Source organism: Suricata suricatta, chromosome 2 (genome assembly GCF_006229205.1).
Source record: "Suricata suricatta isolate VVHF042 chromosome 2, meerkat_22Aug2017_6uvM2_HiC, whole genome shotgun sequence".
NCBI lineage: Eukaryota > Metazoa > Chordata > Mammalia > Carnivora > Herpestidae > Suricata > Suricata suricatta.
This window is the reverse complement of record NC_043701.1, coordinates 62,252,591-62,277,976: the sequence shown is the minus strand read 5'-3', so window position 1 is coordinate 62,277,976 and position 25,386 is coordinate 62,252,591. Positions and strand designations below refer to the sequence as shown.

Here is a 25,386-nt window from a genome sequence, read left to right as displayed (position 1 = left end):
GGGCATTTTGGTGAGTATCTGTACTAGGTTTCTAACATGGAGAATTTCTCCAGGGACACAGTTTGTTCAGCTTAATCTTATAGATAGGCCTGATCTGGTATAAGATTATGTATAAATTGGCCAATCAATGGGACATTTGTACTGGTAGTTATTTTTATTATGATGGCTTTAAGAGATTTGGGGGCTGGCAGGAACTGGCACAAATGTAGCAGAACAAATGGGTATTAGAGGGAAAATTTAACTGTGAGGAAAAGTGATAGTTTGATGATGGTGGTAGTAGAGCATAGAGAAAAAGTCACCTTTAATTTCTGCTTGCCAAAAATTTAGGTATAAACTGAGACTACAATACCCAGGTAACCCAACTGGGGGGACTCATAAAAATGAAATGAATTCTATACTCATACCTGGGTGGTTGTGGCCACTATGAGTTTATTGGAGGCCTAATAGAAAATGAACTATGTTAGCAAATGCATTAGCCAAAGGATGAATAGTAGTGAAAGGCTCTACCTTGGGGAGCCCAGGACAACGCCAGTCACACCCACAACCTAGTTACTGGGTTAAATTACTAGGAATGTGTCAGAGTCTAAATGAAGAGTTGACCCACGAACACTTTTTGAATTTGTCCATTTTTTTTGTTGGCATCTCTTTCTGGAACAGCTAGAAGTTCCAGTTTATAAAATGTAATGGTGGATGCCAACTGAGAGGTAAGGGACAACCACCATGTCTGGGGGTTAGAAAGTGAACTCTGAAGTTGTACACTTGTTGTACTCACATAGTGGATATAGTCTGTGCCTTTTGCTGATGCTTTCTGCTGAGAGATGCAAAGATAGCAAGGTTGAGTTGTGGCAAATTTCTGGGCATTCTTGTGCATTTAGTCTACTGTCTTAACTGGCCAGGTCCTCTGGGCCAGCACAGGAAAACTATGGTTCTGGATGCTCAGGATGCTGTGTGTGTTGATGTTGAAACCGTAGGTTTGATGCTTGGTCTCAGCATCTCGGACTCTAGAAATGCTTGGGTTTGCAGGGATCCATGCATGGTGTGATAGAGAGCCTGATTCCTATCCCTCTAGATGGGATGTACAGGATCAAAGTATGACCTTGAGGACCAAGTTCTACTTTTTCCCAGATGGTCTAGATCTGCACTGTCCAATATGGCCATCATTAGTCACATATGTGACTGTTTATACTGATTTTAAATGGGTTAATCAAGCCACATGGGTGGCTCAGTCGACTGAGCATATGACTTTGGCTCAGGTCATGGTCTCATGGTTCATGAGTTTGAGCACCACAATGGGCTCTCTGCTATTAGCACAGAGTGTGATTCAGATCCTCTGTCCCTTTCTTTGTGTCCCTCCCCCACTTGTGCTCTCTCAAAAATAAACATTAAAAAATAAATGGAATAATCAAAATTAATTAGTGCTTAGTCATACTAGCTACATTTTAAATGCTTTGTAGCCACATGTAGCTAGTGGCTACTGTTTTGATCAATATTGATTACAGAACATTTTCATCACTGAAGAAAGTTCTGTTGGGCAGCACGGGTAGATCTCCTTGAAGGAGAAGAATTTGTAGACAGTATTCTTCCTGAGGGGTCACCATGCTGGTGGTTTTTAAACCAGGTAAGGATAGTAGAGGGTCAGTCGTGATGATGAAGGGATTCTCCTTCTCCCAGGAAAGTTTGCAAGTCAAAACAAAGGTAGATTATTTCTTCAGGTCTTTAAAGATCCATGGGATGACTTTTCAAAGGTTTTAATTTTTGATTGCTGTTTTCTTATGGGAGGTCCTCAAAATATAAACACTGATCATCTTGAAGTGGGGAATGTGTAGGGGATGGTGTCAATCCATCAGGATGTCATGCTTGAAGTTGATACGATTTAGAAATTTAACTTCCACCAGCTAAAAAAGTGTATGTCTATAGTTTTGCATTTAACCTGTAAATCCAGATGTATGTCAGAGCCTTTTAGATAAGAGGGAAGAAATGAATAAATACTGAAGTCTTTTCCCTAAAAGATCATGCACTATTTTGCCTTAGAAGATAATCCTACCTCATACTGTGGGCCTCAGCAAATATTCTTTGTCAAATAATTTGTTCTGTGATGCTATCAAGTCTAATAAATGAAAGATGGCCCTTCCCTTAAAAAATTGAGGTAGACAACACCAATCTCATAAACTCTAATTCACAAACCCTAGGATTAGGAGAGGCACTGAAAGTATGAATGGCATAAGATTACTCTTATCTGCATGGTAGGCTGAGCAGTGGCTCCCAAAGTTGTCCGGGTTCTAATCCCCACAATCTGTGAATGTGTTACATGGCACATGGGACTCTGCAGACATGATTAAGGATCTTGAGATGGGGAGCTTTCCCTGGATTAGCAGGGTGCACCCAGTGTAATCACATGAGTCTTTAAAAGTGGAGAATCTTTCCTAACTGTAGTCCATAAAGAAATGTGACTAATACAAGAAAGGTCAGAGGGATGTAACATTGCTGGCTTTCAAGGTAGAGGAAAGGGCCATGGGGCAAGGAATGCAGGTGGTCTCTAAAAACTGGATAATGCAAGGAAATAGATTCTCCCATTGTGCCACTGGAAAATACAGCCCTGCTCACCATGAGTTTAGATTTCTGACCTATGGAACTCTAAGATGGTAAGTTTGTATTGTTGAACTTGCTACATTTGTGGTAATTGTTAATAGCAGTAATAGGAAATTAATTTGATTTTTATAGAGTGGAAGATTGTTAAATAACTTATTTTGAAAAATATAACTGTTGAGAAGATAGAATATTCATGTTCACTAATTAGTGCATTCTTAGCTTGTAACAATTCGGTATGAAGCCAAATTATAACAACATCATTGCTTGGTGAGCATAGAAATCTTGCTTAGTGATTAGCTGAGCCAGAGGCTCTTATATCTGCTTCTACCCCTTTCCTATCTGGGTAGGCCTTTGACAGTGTAATCTAGTAGAGAACATGCCTGCCAAAAACTGGCGTGGTGAACTGGGAAACAGCCTTCTAGCCCTTTTATAGCCTTAGCTCCTTGCTGCTATTGTTTCACACAGATGGGCAAAGAAGATAGATGGAACAACGTGGTTTTGATGAGCTCTTTGTGGGGGCAGGAGGTGGGTACCATGGGATCTGTATCCCGGTGCACACCAGCGTGAGCCTGGGAGTGGTGTTCCTCATGGGCAAAAAAAGTGAGGATCACAGCTTCTGAGGACTCAACATGTTTCAATTCTCAAATACAAAATAAATAATGGAGTTGACCTTCGTCATTAGCCTTGGCTCAAAGAATACCCTTGACATTTACAGGATCCCAAAGTTCCCTCAATAGACCATGGCTATGACTTATAGAGATGGAGCTCAGTTACTGATCCCTGATTTTGCTTGGCTTAGTGCTTCCACAGGCATTGCTTCACCTTTGTGAAAAAAGATGTAATAGCTGCCATGAGGGACTCAGGAATTCCACCCACCAATTATAACTCCTACTGGCTAGCTGACCATTTGTTCACTTTTCCTCCTAGAATAACAGCTTTATTATGAACTTCACATACAAAGTTAGAATGGCAATTATATTTAAAATGAACTCATTAAAAAGTTGAAATACCATATTATAAATATGCGCTATCCAAAATTCCAGAAGGTATCTAAACAGGTAACAGATATTGCTACCCACCTTGGACAGATAGAATAAGCATTATTGAGACTGGCTCCCAGACCAGAATGGACCATCTGCTGCCTTTTCTTAGGAAAGAGAAGAGGTCATGATATAGGCATTGTTGATGCAATAATTCATGGATAATTGTTCCTTATAATAATACCACAATGGGGCTCACATTATTTTTTTACTTTGCAAGGCAGCTCATGGTTGTTGTCTTTCTTCTGGTCCATAAAGCTACCAATCAAGGTATTGACATTATAGCCATTTATTCCAAAAGGCATCAGAGATAGATGGGAATGAATATAAGCTTCTTCACAAAGTGAAGCACCTCAAACTCATGAATGGTGTCCAACATTAGTCCATAACTTGATCTTAGATAATATGACAACATCAATTCCCGGAAGTGATGGAAACTTGGTCTCCATTAGTTGTGCCGGATTCTCCCATTCCATGGCTCAATCTGTGCCTTGAATCTATGACTGTGCCTCGAACCAGGACAGGGCCCTGGTCCCTGCTGTGGGGCTGGGCTGTGCGAGGCATGGGTATACAGGTGACAGTAAGGGTAGAATCCAAGCTGGAGGTAGGAGTGGTGCTGGGTAAGGGGCTGGCTAGCTTCGAATGAAGTTGGCAAGCATTTGGTCAGCAGGGCTGGGAATTAAGACTGAGGACTGGACTGAGGGCAGGTCAGGGGTCCTGGCAACAACACGGTTTGGATGAAGGAAGAAGTATGCATGCAAAGCTAGGCTAAGATAGGTCTGAGATGGAGCTGAAGCCAGGCAGGTAAGTACACAGTGGGTAAGTTAAGGCAGCAGGGAGAGGCAGAGGGGTGCCATGGTCCAGAGCTGGGTTTTTCATGTCCATGGAAGACTTGAGTTTAATCCTGTCCTGCCAGTGACTAGCAATGTGATTTGGGTCAGCTTACTTAAATCTGTCCCAGTTAAATCACCTCTAAAATTAGAATAATAACATGTAACCTGCTGGTGATTGTAAGAATTAGAAATAATGCATATGAAGCCCCTTACATGCTATGTCTTCAACTGGGTTCACGGCTGTACTTCAGGAGTACAGATGTTCTCTACAAAATTTTTATTCCCTGTTCTTATTTTTTAAACATAGACTTTATTTTTTAAGAGGACTTTCAGGTTCATGGCAAAACTGAGCAGAACAAGAGTTTCCATGTACCCCCTACACCACAAAGCCACATCTTTCCCCATTATCAACACCCCCTCCACCAGAGTAGTCCCTTTGTCACCATCAGTGAGCCTACCCTGACACGACAATCATCTGAAGTCCATAGTTTACACTGGGGCTCACTCCTGGCTTTGTACATTCTGTGAGTTCAGACAAATGTCCAGTGACATGTATCCACCACTGATGTATCTTACAGAGTAATGACACTCCCCTAAAATCCACTGTGCTCTTCCTAGCATCCCTCCTTTCCACCCCCTTGCACCCCTGCTAACCACTGATCTTACTGTCTCTACAGTTTTACCTTTGCCAGAATGTCATATAGTTGGAATCATATAGTATCTAGCCTGTTCAGATTGGCCTCTTTTACTTGCTAACATACATTTAAGATTCCCCCATGTTTTTTGTGTCTTGATAGCTCACTTTGTTTTAGTGCTAAATAATATTCTGCTGTCTGGGGGTACCATAGTTTACTTATCCATTCACTAGATCTTTTTTTTTTAAGTTTATTTATTTATTTTGAGAGACACAGAGACAGCATGCATGGGGGAGAGGCAGAAAGAGAGGGAGAGGGAGATAATTCCAAGGAGGCTCTGTCATGCCAGCATAGAGCCCCATGCGAGGCTTGAAGCCACGAAGCTGTGAGATCATGACCTAAGCCGAAACCAAGAGTCAGACACTTACCCGACTAAACCACCCAGGCTCCCTTCTCTCTATTCACTACCTCTTAATTCTTAAGTCAGTGCTTTTACTTTTTTATAATTTTTTAATGCTTTTCATTTACTTTTGAGAGACAGAGACAGTGCAAGCAGGGGAGGGTCAGAGAGAGAGGGAGATACAGAATCTGAAGCAGGCTCCAGGAACTGAGCTAGCAGTTAGCACAGAGCCCGATGCGGGGCTGGAACTCACAAACCATGAGCTCATGACCTGAGCCGAAGCCAGAAGCTGGACACTTAACTGATTGAGCCACCCAGGCGCCCCAAAGTCAGTGCTTTTCAAACAGGGATCTTTGAATCTCTGTCTGGGCTGAATGTATCTTCTTCAGGACTCAAGAGTTTAGAATTTGAGAAACATTAGCCTAGCATATAGTAGATACTCAATAAATGCAAATAATTAATGATAGGATCATTACTCCTATAAGAGAAGCTGAAAGTGTAGCGAGACAGGGCTGGGTCAAGGCCAGTGTTGGTAAGATTTATCACAGTGAGAAGAGCCTTGTCAACCACGTTTATAGTCAAAGCTGCTTTTCTGTGGGCAGAGCAGGTTTGGGCTTCCTGGACAGCTGCCTGGGGCTGCCCCGTCTTCAAGGGGCACATCCCTGGGGTGATGCTGGACCCTGCCATGACCTGACAGTTTCTGACAGCCCTCATTTTGAAATGGGGAGCACTTTCTTCTTTTTGGGTTTTCTGGCACTGTTCCCCTAGTGCATGATTTTCAGAGATCACAGCGTGGCTGTCAATTACCTCTATGAGGTCTTCTGGTTCCCCAGACTGTAACTCACAGGGCCAGAAGACCTGAACTCATCCAGAGCTGCTCAGGGCTCTCTCCCCACGTCCCCATCCATCTTGGGCTCCTGTCCTCTTCTAACCATCTGTGCTCTGTTTTCCTGGGGCTGTAGATTCTGCCTTCAGATGGCAGGGACAAAAGTTCTACCACAGCTGGGTTAAGTCCATCATCCGCTCCTCATCTACTGTCAGCACAGAGCCCGATACAAGGCTCAAACCCACAAACCACGAGATCATGACCTGAGCCAAAGTCGGTCATGTAACCAACTGAGCCACCCAGGCGCCCCAATTTTAAGTTTTTACAGATAATCATAAAAGGAAAAAAAGTATAAAAATGAACTACACCAAAACTAAATATTTCTACTCATCAAAAGAGACTGTTAAGTGAAAGAAGAGATAAGTTGGGGCACCTGGGTGGCTGTCAGTTAAGCATCCAACTCTTGCTTTCATCTCAGGTCATGATCTCACGGTTTGTGAGTTCAAGCCCCACATCAGGCTCTGAGCTCCTGTGTGGAGCCTGCTAGGGATTTTCTCTCTCTGTCCCTCCCCTACTTGCACTCTCTCTATATATATCAAAATAAATAAATAAACGTCAAAACAAAGAAGAAGTCACGGACTGGGAGAGAATATTTGCCACATGTGTATCTGAGAAAGTACTTTATGCAGCATATGTTAGCAATCCTATAATCCACCAAAAAGACAAATAGACCCATTAACATTTTGGCCAAAAAGCTTGAACAGGCACTTCACAAAGGAAAATATGTAAGTGGCCAATAAGCATGTGAAAACATCACTGGGGATCAGAGAAGGGTGAAGTAAGGTCAAAATGAGACACCCACCAATGGCTACAGAAGAAATAAAAACCGGACAACATGAGGGTGCAAAGCACGAGTGTCCCAGCTTCCTGCCAGGAGACCAGCATGGTGTGACCACTTTGGAGACTGGTCTGGCAGATTCTCACAAAGTGAAACACACACACACCCACCTAATGACAAAAACACTGCATCTGGTTTTATCCAAGAGAAGTGAAAATGTACGTACAAAGACATCACAGCTATGCTCATAATATCCCCAAACTGGGAATGACCCAGACTACAGATGGAATGAGCAACCTGAAGTGTATCCATACAGTAAGACACCACTCAATTACAGAAATGAGGTCCTGATTCGTGTGACAACATGGATGGACCCTAAAAACGTGATGCTAAGTGGAAGAAACACACACAGAAGAGTACCTACTCAGTGATTCCATCTATGCGAAGTTCAACAACAGTTGAAACCAAAATATGGGGAAAGGAACAGAAGAGAGGTTGTCTGGAGGAAGGCATGGCCTATGAGCAAGTGCATCAGGGATCTTTCTGGGGGGGACAGATAAGTCCTGTATCTTGATAGATGGGTGGGTGACAAAGCATATGCATTTGTCCAAATTCCTATGCAGTGGGGGGTCTTAAATGTACGTTTACTATCTGTACATTCAGTTTATTTAAATTATACCCAAACAGAGAAATTCAATGAACACATGTTCCCCAGATGGCTTTGCCACATGGGGAAGGTTGAGAGTCACTGCCATGAGGCCTCGGTTCACAAAATGTCTTCTGTCTTTTCCCTGCAATTTGAAAGCCTTCTTTCTAACATTCAGGCCTCTTGTTTGCCAGCCCCTTTCATTCCAACCTCTTGTCCTGAGGAAGCTAGAACACCAAGAGGATCTGACCTGAGATGTCTCTCATTTCCGCCATGTCAGTTACACTTTGCTGTTGGTCAAAATGAAACGGGAAACAGAGTCTCCTTGCTGAGAGAGGGGAGCTGTCAGCAAGGAGAGGGGAAAGGACCACCTGCTATTCGTGTGGGTGACTGAATCTTGTCACCGATGTCTGGGGAGTCGTGGCCCTCTAGCCTTGCTCTCGGTCTTCATGCGAAGGTTCATATTATGTTTTGGGAAAGCGTCTTTCATTCACTTCATGGATGAGCACCTTTTCCCTGGCAGACTTACTGATATACTTTTTTGACTCACTGATTTTTGATATAGTTGAAGGTGTTCTTATTTAAAGTTAAGTTCTGTGTCTCTTTTGGTTACATATACTTCCTTAGAATAAGACATGTTTTTAAAAATTACTATTTCCATTTGAAACTCTTTCACACCAAGATCCCGGATATCTAGGAGGATGTTTTTACCACGCTGCGCTATATTTTCAGGCTACTTATTGCCTTGCCACATTTTCTGATCTCCAGAAAATGCTGAGATCTGATTTAGGTTCTTTTTTGATCTTGTATCAAACAGCTGTGAGCAATAGAGAAGTAATATATCATCTACTCAGCAGCCCTAACTGCCCAGGATTCAGCTAATAACTAACAAGAAAGCCACAAGGAGGCTCTGAAAATGCAAAATAGATGGCAAAAAACCCATACACCTGACTCCGAGATGAGCCCTTTGGACTTTCACAGCCAATTTACTCTTACCTGCCACCCAGGTGTAACAATCTTCACAGCCTCATCAGAAGTGCCAAGTCAGAAGCAGAACACAGGTCCTCTGATAGCTGTAAAAAGGTACAGCTGATGAGAGAGAAGGTTGTCTTCCACTTTCATCTAGTCCTGTTAACACAAAAAAAGATAGAAAAATCCAGAGGCCATTTGGCTTAGGAGCACACATACAAAATCATTCTCGAATCTCTGGAGGCACGATGTGTTTGAATACAACACAAAACTGTCGATGATCTTGAAGTCCTCCAGAAAAGGCTAAATGTTCCCTGTAATTTCTCCCCTTAAGGAGGGAGAGAACTGTATATTACCATTACAGAAGTTTCTATCAAGTGGGGTGGAAACAAACATTCTGATAGTTCAAGTGAACAGATTTCAGTATCCCAAACCTTGCCTGTCCCAGTGTGGCGCTCTCCCTGGCCACACTGCCTGGGCGGTGAGCATAGAGGTAGGACGGGCTGACCCTGCCCCCCTCCACAGCCAGCCCTTTTCTGCTCTGGACATCAGATAGGAGAATCCCCTCCCCAAGGCTGCAGCCCCCAGGTTTGGCTTGGAGCCCCTGATCTGCCCTTCTCAGTGGATCCTCAGCACCTGCTACCTTTCTTCCTCGAGGCCTCCCCCAGCTGCTGGGCCCATCTCCTCATACCTTCAGGTCCACAAGATTATCTCCGTGTTCCTCCAGGCAGACCCTACACTCTACAAACGCATCTGAGCCTTGTCTGTTAATCCCACGGATCTGAAGTAAAAATAACTGACGCATACAGAAGTTCTACAAATGAAATGATAATGATGCTTGGAATTTTTTGGTTGTTTATTCGAATTCCAGTACACATAGTGTTCTATTCATTTCAGGCGTACAAAACGGTGAGTGATTCAATAATTCTATACGTTACTCCACGCTTATCAGGATAAGTGTTGGAATTTGTCTTTAAATAGTCCATCAGGCATGGGGGAAAGAAAGGGACAGATGAAACAAGGTGGCTGTTGACACTGCCAGAGTCCAATGCCATGCGATCAGGTCACATCATGTGTTCTCTTCGTGTCTATTAGAAAATGCCCATCAGAAAAGTTACAAAAGAAAACATGTGATGGTAAACAATGTAATTGAAAGTTCTTGTTCTCGTTTTCATGTGATGCCAGAGAGGCAGCGTACATTCACTTTACTGTCAGTCTAAGATCACTCAAAATTTTTTTCTCTAACTTCAACCAGGAAGTAAAATATAGGAATTATTTTTTTAAAGATTCTTATCATAATCATAATAACTAAATTTTTTTGATGTTTATTTATTTTTGAGATCTAGAGAGAGAGAGAGACAGAGCATGAACCAGAAGAGGCAGAGAGAGAGAGAGAGAGATAATTTGAAGCAGGCTCCAGGCTCCTAGCTGTGATCACAGAGCCCCACATGAGGCTCAAACCCACGAGCAGCGAGATCATGACCTGAGCTGAAGTTGGACACTTAACCGACTGAGCCACTCAGACACCTAGTCATAATAACTTAAAAATTTTATTGTGGACACTGTCAAACATATAAATGTCTGTCTAATACAAGGAATCTATTGTGCCATCACCCACCTCAATGAATATTCACACATGGCCAATGTCCTTTTATCTGCCCTCCCCCATTCCACATTATATTAAAAGAAGTTTACACTTCAGGGGCACCTGGGTGGCTCAGTTGCTTAAGTGTCTGACTCGATTTCTGCTCGGGTCATGATTCCGTGGTTCATGAGATCGAGCCCCTTGTTGGGCTCTGCCTGCTTGGGATTCTCTCTCTCCCTCTCTCTGCCCCTCCCCTGCTTGCACTCTCTCCCAAAATAAAAAAAAATAAAGCTTTAAAAACAAATAAATACATAAAACAAGCTTCAGGCATCATGTTGTTTCATCTGTAAACAGTCTATCTTTTCTTTTTAAACATAATCACATACCATTATCACAACTAAAAAATAACAATAATTTGTTGATATAAGATACACAGGGAGTGCTCAAATTTCCCTGATCATCTCGTGATTTCTTTTTATTCTTAGTTTGCTCGAATCAAGATCCAGGTAAGAGCCACACACTGAATGCAGTCGAAATGTTTTGTCTTTTCAAATCTATAGGCTTCCTTGCCCTCATTTCTTTTTTTCTTTGCTCTTTATTTATCGAAGGCCCTGGGCCATTTGTCTTGCGGAGTTTTCAACATTCTGGGTTTTGAGACCGCATCCTCATGGTGTTGGTTACCATGTTCCCCTATTATCTATAATTCCTGGAGGCTGGTAGTTCTGTCTGGAGCCTCGTCATCATTACTAACAATATTGACAACTTCACTTACAAGACTGACAATTTCCATGAGACGTCACTTATGTGACATCTCACCACAGTGAGCAAGCCAGGGTTTCAATTCTCCTGAGAAAACGGAAAAGAGGACAAGTATTTGGCAGTAATGTTAAGTCTAGTCCCTGCTGACTTCACAAAACACATCTGGCCAGAACCCCTCATTAGCTCCTATGATCACTGTCAACCAGAACGTGTTGGGCCCTCCCCGTGGTGCATGAGCGGGAGTCTGCACAGGTGCAAAGGATGTGCACTTGGCAGTCAGCCCATGATTTGAATTCTGACTTTGCCTTTTATTAAGTGCATGCCTTTTGTAGTTATTTAATATTTTTTAGTCTAAGATTCCTCACATACAAGAATGATGTCTGTCTCACCAGGCTGCTGAGCTGCACTTGCTGTGTGGTATGTGTTCAATAATTGCTTGTTTCTTTTATGGTGTAGGTTAAAAATGAGAATTTGTGTTGAAAACTACAAATGTATACTTTGTTTAGAATCCAAATGTGAATACGGTATTTACCAGCTTTATGAATAATAGAGGTTTTCAAGTAAGTCTTGAGAAAGAATACACAGGGGTGCCTGGGTGGCTCAGTCGGTTAAGTGCCTGACTTTGGCCCAGGTCATAATCTCATGTTTGTTAGTTCGAGCCCCGCGTCGGGCTCTGTGCTGACAGCTCAGAGCCTGGAGCCTGCTTTGGATTCTGTGTCTCCCTCTTTCTCTCTGCCCCTCCCCCATTCACACTCTGTCTCTCTCAAAAAATGAATAAAACATTAAAAAATTGTTTTTGTTTTATTCAGAGGACATACAGAAAGAGGAAGGAAGATGAGAATAGAAACTATTCCTCTCTTCCCTCCTCCTTGTACTCAGGAAACTCAGGAGATCTTTCCAAAAGAAAGCATGACCCATTTCAGCCTAAAACTTTGCTATTCTCTGAACTGTGCTGGCTGGAGAACATATTTCTTTTACCAAAAGATGAGTTCACAGCAAATGACTCAGAAACATATGGATGAAATTTCCCTTAAGCCACTCAGGGGATTTGAAATTAAGGGAAAGAGTACTTGGCAGAATGCATTTGGGGTTTTGCCAAACCCAAACCAACTGAGAAACAGTTAAGACACAAGGCAGATCTCGAATGCTGCCAAGTTTACCCATCTTAGCAGGACAGGGATTTATAATCAGGGCTGCTCAGAAAAGCACCGCCTCGCGGGTGGCAAAGGACAGAAAAGCCTTTGTCCTCACGTCTCAACGTCGCTGCTGTTCCCCAAACACGTGCCCACCCGCTCATCATCAGGTGCCTCAGTGTCACGTCCGTGCCTGCAGGTTCCTCTTGTGCACTGAGCCCCTGATGTCTCTCCAGGCTGCTTTTGTTTCCAGGCCAGCCTGGATGCTGCTTGCTGTGAATTCCTGAAGGAGAGAGAACCAGCCTCGATGAGATGAGCGTCCTGGAGTGACGGTGAAGGGCTGCAGGGGGAAGTGCGATGGGGCAATTCCCTTCTCTGACATACGCTTTTTTTTTCTTTTGTCTTCAGTCACCTTCTGCCATTTCTCTGCTTTCCATGGGTTTCTTTGTCTGTAAAATGAAGGAACCGGATGGATGAGCTGTTTTCACACTGTGCTGTCTTGAGTCTTTTAAAGGCTTTCCTCAGTCCAGGGGACGACAGGGTGAGGAGGATAGAAGAAGGGGCCTTCTTTGTGATGGGAAAGGGGTTCCAGCTTAAAATCAAGTGATCCTAGTGCTCTGGGGAAACAATTGGAGAAGCCTGACACTAGACAGTGCCCTTTCTGACTAGACAGCCCCGGTGTCTTATGCCATTCTTCTTAGTCTCCACGCCCTGCACCAAATATCACTAAAGATGGGTGCCAGTTTTTCTCTCCAGCATTCGTCAGAGGCCTCCAGTGAACCAGGCACGGTGCTAGGCACTGGGCATTTAGCAGTGAACAAAACACACCTGGTCCCCATGCCCGTGGAGCCAACAGACCAGCTGGGGAGGTTGGCATCGAGCAAACAAATGACTATGTAAATCTTAATCAAGACATATCCAACCATGAGGGATGCCTGGGTGGCTCAGTCGGTTAAGTGTTTGGTTTTTGGTTTCAGCTCAGATCATGATCTCATGGTTTGTGAGTTCAAGCCTTGCATGGGGCTTTGCGCTGACAACGCAGAGCCTCCCTGGGATTCTGTCTCCCCCTCTCTCTGCCCCTCCCCTGCTTGCTCTCTACCTCTCTCAAAAAAAAGCTATATCCACCATAAATGATAAGATCCTGGTTGAAATTTGAGCAGGACTGGGGTTTGAGAGAAGCAACAGGAAGCTTCCTGATCAAAGCTGCTCTCCCAGCAGCCTGGCTCACCACTTGTCACTCCACAGAACCGCTAATCGTTGTGAAGCCATTGAGGGTTTCCATGAACCCTATCCCTCTTCTACCTGACAGCGGGGGTCAAGGAACACAGAACGCAGTGTAGCTGATGGATGTACTAGCTGTTACTGCGGAAAGCCAAGAGGATGAACTTGAGAGAATAGACTGGGGCTTTATGGGGGAAGGGTGGGAAGGTTTACAGCTTGGTGGGCCCAGAGGGGTACGAGAGATTCAGAAAGGAGGTGACCCAGAGTGCCAAGACTCCCTTTATATGGTTCACTGTACTATCTAGAACTCTCGATGTCTTTTTCCCATTCCTCACTGAGTTTAATATGCTATATACAATAAGTGTTGACTTGTGGCTAAATCTTAACTCTATTGTTCTTCTTCTAGCTCTTTCTCTTTGTGCATTTTGTAAAGAGAAAGGGGATTAAAAAATTTTCTGGAGACATTTCCACTGTTCCTACTGTAGGTAAGGGGACAGTGTTCACCCAGTACTGTCTGTGGTGTGTCTGACCTCTGGTCTAGAAGAGGCAGAGCCAAGTGGGGCGGGGGTGGGGGGGGTGGGGGGGAAGGAGGCTGTTTCTCATCTTAAAGAGTGAAGGCTCCTGTGGGGCACTAGATGGCAACATTTCTCCAAATCTAAGCTCAGCAAAGGCAAGGACCCGTTGACAGAAGGTCAACCCTGCATGACTGCCAGTCCCAATGCGTTCTATGAAATCTGAGCTTCTGGAGATGAGAGGTCTGAAGCCAGACCTGGTAGAAGGGGGGTCCCCAACAGCACATCCCTCAGGGCCAGTCCACAGAAGGGTCCAGAGGTGTTAGTTGTTATTTCTACTACCACCTCTGCACCAACCAGCCACCAGCCACCAACACCACCACCACCTCCATCTTGACCATCACCTCCATCACCTTCTCCATTTCCACCTTTACCACCACCTCCCCCACCACCTCTATCTCCACCACCTCTTCTACTTCCTCTTCCTCCACCTCCTCCACCTTCTCTATCTCCTCCATCATCTCCTCCACCTCTACCACCACCATCATTGCCATCACCTCCTCCATCTCCTCCACTACCTCCTCCACCACCTTCTCTACTGCCTCCTCCACCTCCTGCACCCACTCTCCACATCTTCCACCTTAGCCATGTCCACCTCCTCCACCTCCTCCACCTCCTCCACCATCACCTCCTCCACCTCCACCTCCATCACCTTCTCTACTACCTCCTCCACCTCCTGCACCCATTCTCCACATCGTCCACCCCCACCATGTCCACCTCCTCCACCTTCACTTCCTCCACTTCCTCTACCTTCCCCACCTTCTCTGCCTCCATTTCCTCTACTTCCTCCACCTCCTCCATCTCCTCCACCACTTCCACTTCCTTGACCACCTCTACCTTCTACACCACCTCTTCTACCTTCATTTCCTCCACCTCCTCCACCTCCACCACTTCCTCCACCACCACCTCTACCTCCACTTCCTCCATCTCCTCCACCACCTTCTCCACCTCCTCCACCTCCTCCTCTACCACTTCCATCTCCTCCTCTGCCTCCACCACCATCACCACCATCACCACCACCTCCTCCACCATTACCGCCACTACTTAGTCACATAAGTTTCTATTATTTCTGTTGGTACTGAAAATTAAAACTTCCCATCAACCAATTCTAGGAGAGATCTACTGAGAGATGCATTTCTTTTCTTTCTCAGTTTTTGCATATTTATGCTACAAGTATATTAACAAACTGGTAACCAGTTTAGAAACTTAGGAGAATTGTTTTAATAAAGAATGATTTGTACTGACATACTAGTGTTTTAGAAGGTAAAGAGTTGCTTCTTATCTACTTAAGCAATTTTGAAAATGGAGTGTCCTTCTATATGGACTTAACATACCATCTGGAGTTTCGTTTGCTATATCAAATTACTTAGCACACTCTTTCTGCTTAGCAGCCCCATCCCTACCCCCTAGGTCTTGTCCTAGCAACCTGTCGCTGTATTTCAGTGTTTGTGTTGATAAACACCAACTGACCCATGAAGAATCACAACACACCACTTGACATTAAACAACATTTACTGAAGTTCTCATGCAATGGGCTGACCAGATGAACTGTTCCTGGGGGACCAGAAATTGAACCTAGGAGAGCTTGTGGAAGACCAGGAATCAGGTGCTCAAGAGGGTGAGGATGGCAAGGGGAGAGGGTGGCAATGCAGAGTTACAGAACGAAAAGTTGACAGCAAATCACTTGTTTGAAAGCACCTCCTTTGTGCCGTCAAGCTGCAGTGTGCCATAGCAGCCACTGGACATGTAGATTTTCCGCATAGGTCCGCTCATATGTTCAATAAATGCATAATGATTAACTTCTAACACATGCCCCATGTGGTGCCATGCACCAGGGATAGAGCTCTGTGCGGGGCATGTGACTCATAATGGAATATGGGTGTGCATGGGTGTGCGTGTGTCCAGTGGTATCGTAGTTAGATTCATCAAGGAAGTCTGCTCAGAAAGGATGACATTTGAACAGTAAGACCTGAATGAAATGAGAAGATAAGTCATGTGAGAGACCCTGAGCTAAAGTGAAGTTACATGTTATTGTTATTATGAGCTGACCTAAGTCAGTTTGGTCATGAGGTTTTTAGGTTCCTGTTAGTGATGATAGCTATCGAAAGAGATTGAAGTAAATAAGGGTAAACTCCTCCCCTATAACTTAGCTCCCAATTATTTTTTTTTAATTTTTAAAGTCTTATTTATTTGTTTTGAGAGGGAGAGGGAGAGCGAGCAGGGGATGGGCAGAGAGAGGGAGACAGAGAGAATACCAAGCAGGCTCCACACCAGCAGTGCTGAGCCTGATGCAGGGCTTGAACTCATGAACTGTGAAATCATGACCCGAGTTGAAACCAAGAGTCAGATGCTTAACCAACTGAGCTAACCAGGTGCCTGTACTTTGCTCCCAATTTGTAAAGAGACCAAATCTTCTACCAGATTTGGTCATGCATTACATAAGTTTATTAAATATGCCTTTTTGTAACTAATGGGCTCAAATAGTTTACACAAACTTTTGGTAGGCTCAATGGAAATTCCGCGTTCTCTTGTTTCAGGAGCTCTTACTCTCACCTTGCACGTGGGTCACCTGAGGTAGGGGCAACAATACCCCAGAGGCAAGACTCTGTCACACTGGGCCTCAGCAACAAGTGGCCAGAGCTCCCTCTAACCAATGCACAGACACTGGGCTGTATAGGACCAAGCCTCAGGGGCCATCCCTAAGCGTGCACATTTGTGATGGTTCATTTTGTGTCAACTAGGCTAGGCTATGGTGTCCAGCTGCTTGGGCAAACACCAGTCTAGATGTTACTGTGAAGGCATTTTTGAGATATGACTAACACTTAGGTTAGTAAACTCTGAGTAAAGTAGATTACCCTCCAAAATGTAGGTGGGCCTCATCCAATCAGTTGAAGGCCTTAACGGCAAACACTGAGATACCCCAAAGAGAAAGAAATCCTGACTCCAGATGGCAAATAAAGAGTCTGCCTGAGTTTCCAGCCTTTAGACTCATCACTTGAGTCAAGAGTTGCAACAATAGCTCTTACTTCAATTGCCAGCCTCCCAGCCTGCCCTTTGAATTTTAGATTTTTCTCCTCCCCACAAACATGAGAGCCATACTCTTAAAATAAATCACAATCTGTCTATATCTAGGTATTTGTCTCCTATTGGTTCTATCTCTTTGGAGAACACTGACTAATACAGATTTTGGTACTGGGAAGTGGAATGCAGGTGTAACAAATGTCTTAAAGTGTGAAAGTGGGGGCACCTGGGTGGCTCAATCAGTTGCACATCCAACTCTTGATTTTGGTTCAGGCCATGATCCCAGGATCATGATATTGAGCCCTTCATTGGGCTCCATGCTGAGCGTGAAGCCTGCTTAATATTCTCTCTCTCTCTCTCTCTCTCTCTCTCTCTCTCTCTCTCTCCCTCTCCCTCTCTCTCTGCCCCTCTCCCCTACTCATACACGTACTCTCCCCCTTCTCTCTGATAAAAAAAATAATAGATAAATAGATAAAATGTGAAAGTGGCTTTGGAATGGCATAATGGCAGGGGGTGGACAAATTGAAAGCACGCAATGGAAAAATCCTAGACCCACTTAAAGAGATCGTTGGTGGAGATGCGGATGTTGAAGGGGGTCTGGTGGGAGTTCAGGGCGAAAAGGGCCAGAGAGCCAGTCTCTATTGTCCTGGAGAGCACATATATCATCATGAGCAGAATGCTGTAGAAATAGGATGGTTAATGGTGCTTCTGCTGAGCTCTCAGACAGAATTTTGGGCACAGACTCAGACACACATAGAGGAAAGATGTCATGGAGACATTGGGAGGAGACAGCCGTCAACTAGCCAAGGAGAGAGGCCAGGGACAGACGCTTTCCCTGCAGTCCTCAGAAGGAAACCATTCTGCCAATGTGTTGATTTGGGATGAGACGTGTGACAGTGAATATCTGCACATTAATACAGGGCTGTAAGCCTCAGGGGCTCCCTATGCCATTTGTCGCCAATCAGGGTCTCCAAAAGCAGGTGCTGAGACAGAGGTGGGGGTGGAAAACATTTGTTAGGGACCAAACCCTATAAAAGCAGGGGAAGGAGCCAGCATCAGAAACAAACGCAAATGACATGATACCAGTTAACAAACATGGCCCGCTAGTTCTGCTTCCTAAAAAAAAAGTTCAATATTGAATACCATAGAGTACAGATGATCTTTACACTTCATTTATACTTACTTTTAAAAAATGTTTATTTCTGAGAAAGACAGAGAGAGAGAGAGGAGAGAGAGCACATGCAAGTGGGGCAGGGGCAGAGAGAAAGGGAGATACAGAATCGGAAGCAGGCTCCAGGCTCCGAGCTGTCAGCACAGAGCCCAATGCGGGGCTCAAACCCACAAACTGCGAGACCAGGACCAGAACTGAAGTTGGATGCTCAACGGACTGAGCCACCCAGGTGCCCCTTTGTTTATACTTACTGCACCTGTTTCCCCTTACTAATTTATTGAGAGTATGATATGATTAGGTGTATATATGTTTTCATAGTAATGGAAGTTTATAATCCTCAAATGGAAGAGAATTATTAATACTAATAATGTATAATAAATGAGAGTCATATAATTGTTATTATTAATTAATTAATAATAACTGCTTTATTTGAATCTGCTTTAGTTAGAAGGATTTCAGTTCAGTACAATTTAAGGTAAATTCTTTAGAAAGGAGGGGGAAGGAACCGAGGTTGGGCAGAGGGAAAATATGAATGATGATGTATGTACATCCGAGGAGGCATCAGACATCCCAATGGTGAGTGCTGGACTGAATGCTGCCCTTCAAGATTGTCCTGCATTGTGTCCAAATGGCTGGAACGTTATCCCTACTGGGCTCAGTCACTGGGTCCTGGCTGCCCCTGGAAGGGTCACCTCGGGCAAGGAGGCTCTCTACAGCTGATGTTAACCTGGGAGGAGTGGGTGGCTGGAGATGTCTGTTGACCGCACTCTTTACGGGGAGACCTTTCTGGGAGGGGGACCCGGGCCACACATCTCCATGTCTCTACCATGCTGCCCATGAAACAGTGAAGGATGGTACAAGACCAAAGTATTTTAGACAATCCACAGGTATCCTGAATACCTTTAATTTCACCAATAAGAGTCCAATTCTTTTTTTTTTAAGTTTATTTATTTATTTTGAGAGAGAGAGAGCACACACAAGCGTGAGTGGGGGAGGGGTAGAGAGAGCTAGGAGAGAAAGAATCCCAACCAGGCTCTGTCTGCACTGTCAGCACAGAGCCCGAACTCACAAACCACGGGATCATGACCTGAACTGAAATCAAGAGTCTGACGTTTAACAACTGAGCTACCCAGGTGCCCTGAGAGTCCATTTCTAATATTCATTGTACCTCTTACCAATGCACTAATTTAAACAATAAGACTCCATTTCTGACATTCACTGTGCTAATTAACAAAGCCTCAGGTATTCAGTGAGACATCGATCACAAAAGCACTTAAGGTGGCTGCTTCTGGAGTGTAGCTTTTCTGATAAAATACTAGCTGACGCCCTAGAGTGGAATTTTCCATTAGAGCAACTGACGGCCCTTAGAGTAAAAGCTCAAAGCTTAAATGAACTGGTACACACATCACAAGACTGACTCTACCCTGCCAAAAATCACAGACCTCCTAACAATCCCCATTTCGATATGCTTGTCTTTGTGGTCTTGGACACCTACTCTCTCATTTTGTCCAGTCATACTGCTCTAGGGATTACTTTGTTGCAAGAAACAGAAACCCCTCAAACTGGCTGGAGTTTAATGAGGGTTAAAGGTTCAGACTCTGAGATTTTCAGGGAAGGCTCTTTGAGTCACTCTGAGTGAAACTGGGGTGTTGGGATCTCAAGCTTTCCTTGACTCTCTCATGGGTCCACAGACTCTTCTCTCTGCTTTCATCTGAGTGTCTCCTGCTTCTCATTCTCTTTCTGCTTACTCATCAGCACACTTCACCAGTCTTTTTTTTTTTTTACGGTTTTATTTTTAAGGAATCTCTACACCCAATGTAGGGCTCGAACTTACAACCCCGAGATCAAGAGTTGTATGCTCTACTGATGGAGTCAGCCAGGCGCCTCACACTTCCCCCATCTTGATTCTACATAACCACCACCATTTGACCATCTCCACTTCTCTTAGGTCAATGTCTTGAAAGGAAAAAAAGAAAAGAGAAAATAATACTGGCACAACCCTATCTATGGCCTGGGGTCCTTAGAGTTGGTTGAACATGTGTTCCAGACATCCGGGGCTTGGGGTGCTGTGAGCAGGGTAAATGAGGCTTCTCCTACTAGGGATCATGGGAGGGCAAATTCCCCAAAAAGAGGATGAACATGCAAAGGCTCTACCAGCATGTATGCCATGCCCACACACTCCCACTGACTGGTAGGACAGCATCTTGCCAAAAAGTGTTCCTATCTGCACAGCATGTGTGTGTGTGTGCACAGACGTGCACATGTTGTACACACATACATACCACATGTAGTTGATTAACCCAATCCATGAGTTACTGCCAACGGCCATATATTCAAACCTACATATAATGTGTCTTCTTGATTAGGTTCATGAAGCAATGGCTTCTTATCATTCTCTGAAACCTCACCTGCCACACACACCACCTTCTCCGTTGTGACCCAAGGTCTGAATTGAGTCTTTCCCAGTCATGGCCACTTCTACCACCTCTGAGCACCTCATGGCTGGGATGGTGGTGTCTCTCCCTCACAGACCACATATTGTCAAGGCTATGAGTCACGGAACCCTGTTCTAGGGGACTCTCCAGGGACACGTTGGCCTCCATCCCAACAATTAAACCTCATCATAAGCTATCAACCCAGGGATTTGATTCATGAAAGCAGTGGTGTCCTTCAGCCTGAGTACATAGAAACCTCAGATCATTCTCAGTGTTTTCATTTCATGCTTGTTTGCATCGCCTGGAGTTTCCCAGGGACACTGGTGTGTCACCCAACGTTATCAGCCAGGTGCCCTTAGGCAGAGACAAGCAGCCTTGCCCAGGCCTGGCAGACTCTCGCATTCCCCATGCCCTTTCCCCCACTCCCTGTACACCTTTAACGGGGGTAGAGAAAAAAGAAAAAAAATGCAGAAAAAAGTGGAGACATCTCAGGCAGGAAAGACCTTGCCAAATCGAGACCTCAGAAACAGTAAACAGAAATGGCCGACTGTTCCTTTGCAGACTCTCCCTGGTTAGGGCAGGAATAGGGGAAATCTGAGTGAAAACCTGTATTTACTTGACCCTCTCCTCCCTGCCTCCCCTCTCAAGTTCATATGCTTGGAGAACTTACAGATTCCCATGAATAATTAGATAAGGGTTTGCTAGAATATTCTCTCCTGAAAGCTCATTGGAGAAGTGTCCCAAATGGAGGGCAATGAGTAAAAGCTTTCTTCTTTTCAGTTTTGCATCAGTCCAGCTGCTCTGGTGAATGCCATCAAGTGCCAAGGGGTCTGGGCCTCTGTGATCAGGCTGGTGGGACTGTCCTGCCCACATGACCAGGAGCCCTTCACCTTTGCTGTCCCCAGGTGTCTGTCTAGGTTTCTGGGTGATTCCACTGCCAGCTTGGCCACAGAGCCCACGCCCTTGAAAAGGGGCCTATGGCTCTCAGATCAGCCATTGCCCTTCAGGGTCCCCTCACCCGCTGCAGAGGCACTGGTCTGGCTGACCCCATGTCTGCTTTCACAGCCCCCCTCTCCAGGCCTTTGTCTTGGGATCCACCAGGGCTTGGGGCTCCTCCAATCACCCCAGACAAAGCCCACAAGAAACATTCATTTGTCTTGCCTCTTTTCCTCAGGGTCAAGCTGGATGGCTCATTGGTAAATGCCCGGTGGCCCCTTCAGGAGATCCTTTAGCTTAAAACACCAAACAGCCTGTCCCCTCACCCTGAGAGCCAGGACACCCACACCCCAGAAACATCTTCCATTCATTCCTTCCTGATGACCCGACCCCTGTCCAGCCCAGCCGCTCAGTGATTGGTGGGGGACTTCCTGTTGGAACAGCAAACAGCAAAGAAACCACAAAACAAAACTAAACCAGATTTACTCTCGGTTCTGTAGGCTCTTCCCCTACACCCCTACACCCCTCCCCACCACAAACACTGTCCGCAGTTACTTTCCAGTCCAGTGAATCTGGGGGGAGGGGTGCAGCAGAGGTGGGGGGAGAGGAAGGCACCATTCTATTTGAGAGGCCCCATGTGCTATTTATGAATGTGGTTTTTCCACAGAGTTCAATACTAGTACACACGGGCTGCTAAGGCGGTGATCTGAAACCCAGGCTATAAGGCCAAACTTCTCGGGTTTGAATCCTGGCTCCATTGTAACCTTGGACTAGTTCCTGAACTTCCCTGTGGCCGGTTTTCCCCAGCTAGCAAAACGGGACACAGCATTTGAACAACAGTCTCACAGGGTTGATGTGAGGATGAAGTGACTTAATATATATTAAGCACATAGGACAGGGTCTGGTGCACAGAAGACACTGTATAAATGCTTGCTCTTCTTATTACAGATCACTGTGACATAATTTTTCTGTTTCCATCATCACTATGAACTCAGTTATCACTGCTTATATTATACGTGCGGAGCAAGTCTAACATAATTTATTTATAATAAATACCCAGCAACTCTAAAAAAGATTTAAAGAGTCTGAACAATGACAGTAACTAGAAAATCCATCAGTGAGAGTTTTGTTTGTAATTCTTTTGTAAAGGTTAAATATTTTTTTAAGCTTATTTATTTTGAGGGAGAGAGAGAGAGAATGAAAGAGACTGCATGCATGACCACAAGCAGGAGACAGGCAGAGAATGAGGGAGACTGAGAATCCCAAGCAGGCTGTAAGTACAGAGCTCAATGCTGGGCTTGGAGTCACGACCATGAGATCATAACCTGAGCAGAAACCAAGAGTCAGACATTTAACTGACAGAGCCACCCAGGTGACCCAAGTTAAATAATTTTTAATCTGAGGGGGAAAGTGCCTTCTTTTTTGTTTACTTATGATTGCGGGGCATGTGGTGGAAAGCATCCCAACCCATGGACCGGGAGACCTTGAGAAAGTTGACAGGAACCTGGTGGTGCTCGGCGACTGGCTGCGGAGGCGGGAATACCGTTTCAGAGTGGCTACGACTGACAGGACGAACCCCTTTCCATGGATGATTCCTTTGATTCTCACACTCAGCTCTGCAACACGGAAGGCACTGTTGTCCCCCCCCCGCTTTCAGACGAGGAAGCAAGGTCGGGGTGGAAGTGGGGGGGGGTGGGGCTTAAGTCACCTGCCCAATTACACAGCAGATAAGTGGGGGAGCAGGGTTCAAAGCCAGAGCCAATGCCAAGAGTCTCTGGGCTGCTGGCTCTGTCCCCACCTACTTTGTGATTTAAAAAGACACAGCAATTTGAAAGTGGATGGGAAAGTTCCAAACAGAGGAAACAGCATGTGCAAAGGCCCTGGGCCAGGAAGGGCTTGGTATTCTTGAAAAGATAAAAAGCCAGTGTGGCTGGAGGGAATGGCAGAAGGGGTTGCATTGCTTGAGAGGGGGGAGATAACAGGAAATATAGGGATGCTAGAAACACTTTAAAGAATACATGTAAATATAATCATTAAAACAGAGACTAAGGGAACATCCACAGGAGAAAAATGGTCTAGTTTGACAAATAACATATAATTTCCAAGGGAAAAAATGGTAGAAGGCACCTATGGATGAAGAGAGTTAAAAAGACATGCCAAGGCACCCTCCTACACTGTTGGTGGGAATGTAAACTGGTGCAGCTGCTCTGGAAAACAGTGTGGAGGTTCCTCAAAAAACTATCCATAGAACTCCCTTATGACCCAGCAATAGCACTGCTGGGGATTTACCAAGGGATACAGAAGTGCTGAAGCATAGGAGCACATGTACCCCAATGTTCATAGCAGCCCTGTCAACAATAGCCAAATCATGGAAAGAGCCTAAATGTCCATCACCTGATGAGTGGATCAAGAAGATGTGGTATATATATACAATGGAGTACTATATGGCAATGAGAAGAATGAAATCTGGCCATTTGTAGCACAATGGCTAGAACTCGAGGGTGTCATGCTAAGTGAGATAAGTCAGGCAGAGAAGGACAGATACCATATGTTTTCACTCATAAGTGTAACAGGAGAAACTTAACAGAGGACCATGGGGGTGGGGAAGGGGAAACATAGTGGGGGAGAGGGAGGGAGGCAAACCATAAGAGACTCTTGAATACTGAGAACAAACTGAGCGCTGATGGGGGTGGGGAAAAAGGGAAGGGGGGTGATGGGCATGGAGGAGGGCACTTGTTGGAATGAGCACTGGCTGTTATATGGAAACCAACTTGACAATAAATTATAAAAGAAAAGAAGAAAAAGACAGGCCAAGGATGTGGAGAAAATGAACCCTCATACATTGCTGGTGGGACTGGAAAATGGTGCTGACAGTCACAGTATCCCCAGAGTGTGGGACATGCATGGCATTAGTGGAAATGCCTGCCCCCACTTCCTCACACACATCATTCATTTGCACCCTGCATGGTTTCTGTTTTGGGTTGAATTTCCCCAAAATATATGTGGAAGTTCTAACCCCTGACCCCGTGCCTCAGAATATAATTATATTAGTAGTAGTCAGGGTTCTTCAGAGAAACAGAGCCAACAGGATATCTAGACTAATGTTTGACCAAATGTATGGATGCCATGGTCTAGTTCAGTCGACACATAAAATGAACTATCGCGGTGACCTTATTTGCAGATGTAATTAAGCTAAAAAGTGGTCTAGCATAGGCCCTGATCCTGATATGACTGGTGTTCTTACAAGAGGAGAAATCTGGACACAAAGACAGACATGCACACAGGGTGAATGCTATGTGAGGATGAAGGCACTGATCGGGGTGATGCCAGAAAACCCCCAGAAGCTAGGAGAGAGGCACAAAACAGATTCTTCCTCACAGCCTTCGAGAGTCCAACTGATAACCTTGATCTAGACTTCCAGCCTCCAGAACTGTCGGATAATAAATTTCTGTTGTTCAAGCCCCCCAGTCTGTAGTATGTGGTGGCATCAGCCTTAGCTTCCCATAATCCTAACTGCAGAAATGGAGAACAAAACCTCAGAAGGTATTTTTTGGCCATAGACAGAAGAAGAATCTAAAAGATGTGAGCAGGCAGCACCCATTTTTCCCTGCCTTACCTCCACCCACAACCTCCCTACTTCTGGGCCAAGATGAAACCCTTACCCGGAGTGGAGAGAGGAGAGCTGAAGGGGAAATGAGACTGTTGGGTGCAGTGCAGAAGCCGTGCCTCCTCCCAGTGCCCCCACACTAGCCACCTCAGAGACGTGGGTGTGTCGGT

The 25,386-nt window shown here is 44.9% G+C and overlaps 2 long non-coding RNA genes across 3 annotated transcripts in view; one reads left to right on the top strand and one right to left on the bottom strand.

Annotated features, from left to right (window-relative positions):
* LOC115306396 overlaps positions 1-12,730 on the top strand; it is a 19,144-nt gene extending 6,414 nt beyond the window's left edge. Inside the window, exon 3 of one of the 2 annotated variants that reach the window (XR_003915321.1) lies at positions 12,507-12,730. This is a non-coding gene — a long non-coding RNA (uncharacterized LOC115306396). Of the gene's footprint in view, positions 1-12,489 lie in introns of both variants that reach the window. The other variant, XR_003915320.1, reaches the window with a different exon arrangement.
* LOC115306402 lies at positions 12,335-25,362 on the bottom strand. Its single transcript, XR_003915323.1, has 3 exons — positions 25,272-25,362; positions 12,638-12,702; positions 12,335-12,536 (listed from the first exon to the last, which is right to left on the bottom strand). It is a non-coding gene; the product is annotated as an uncharacterized LOC115306402 (long non-coding RNA).
* Positions 25,363-25,386: the final 24 nt, after the last annotated feature.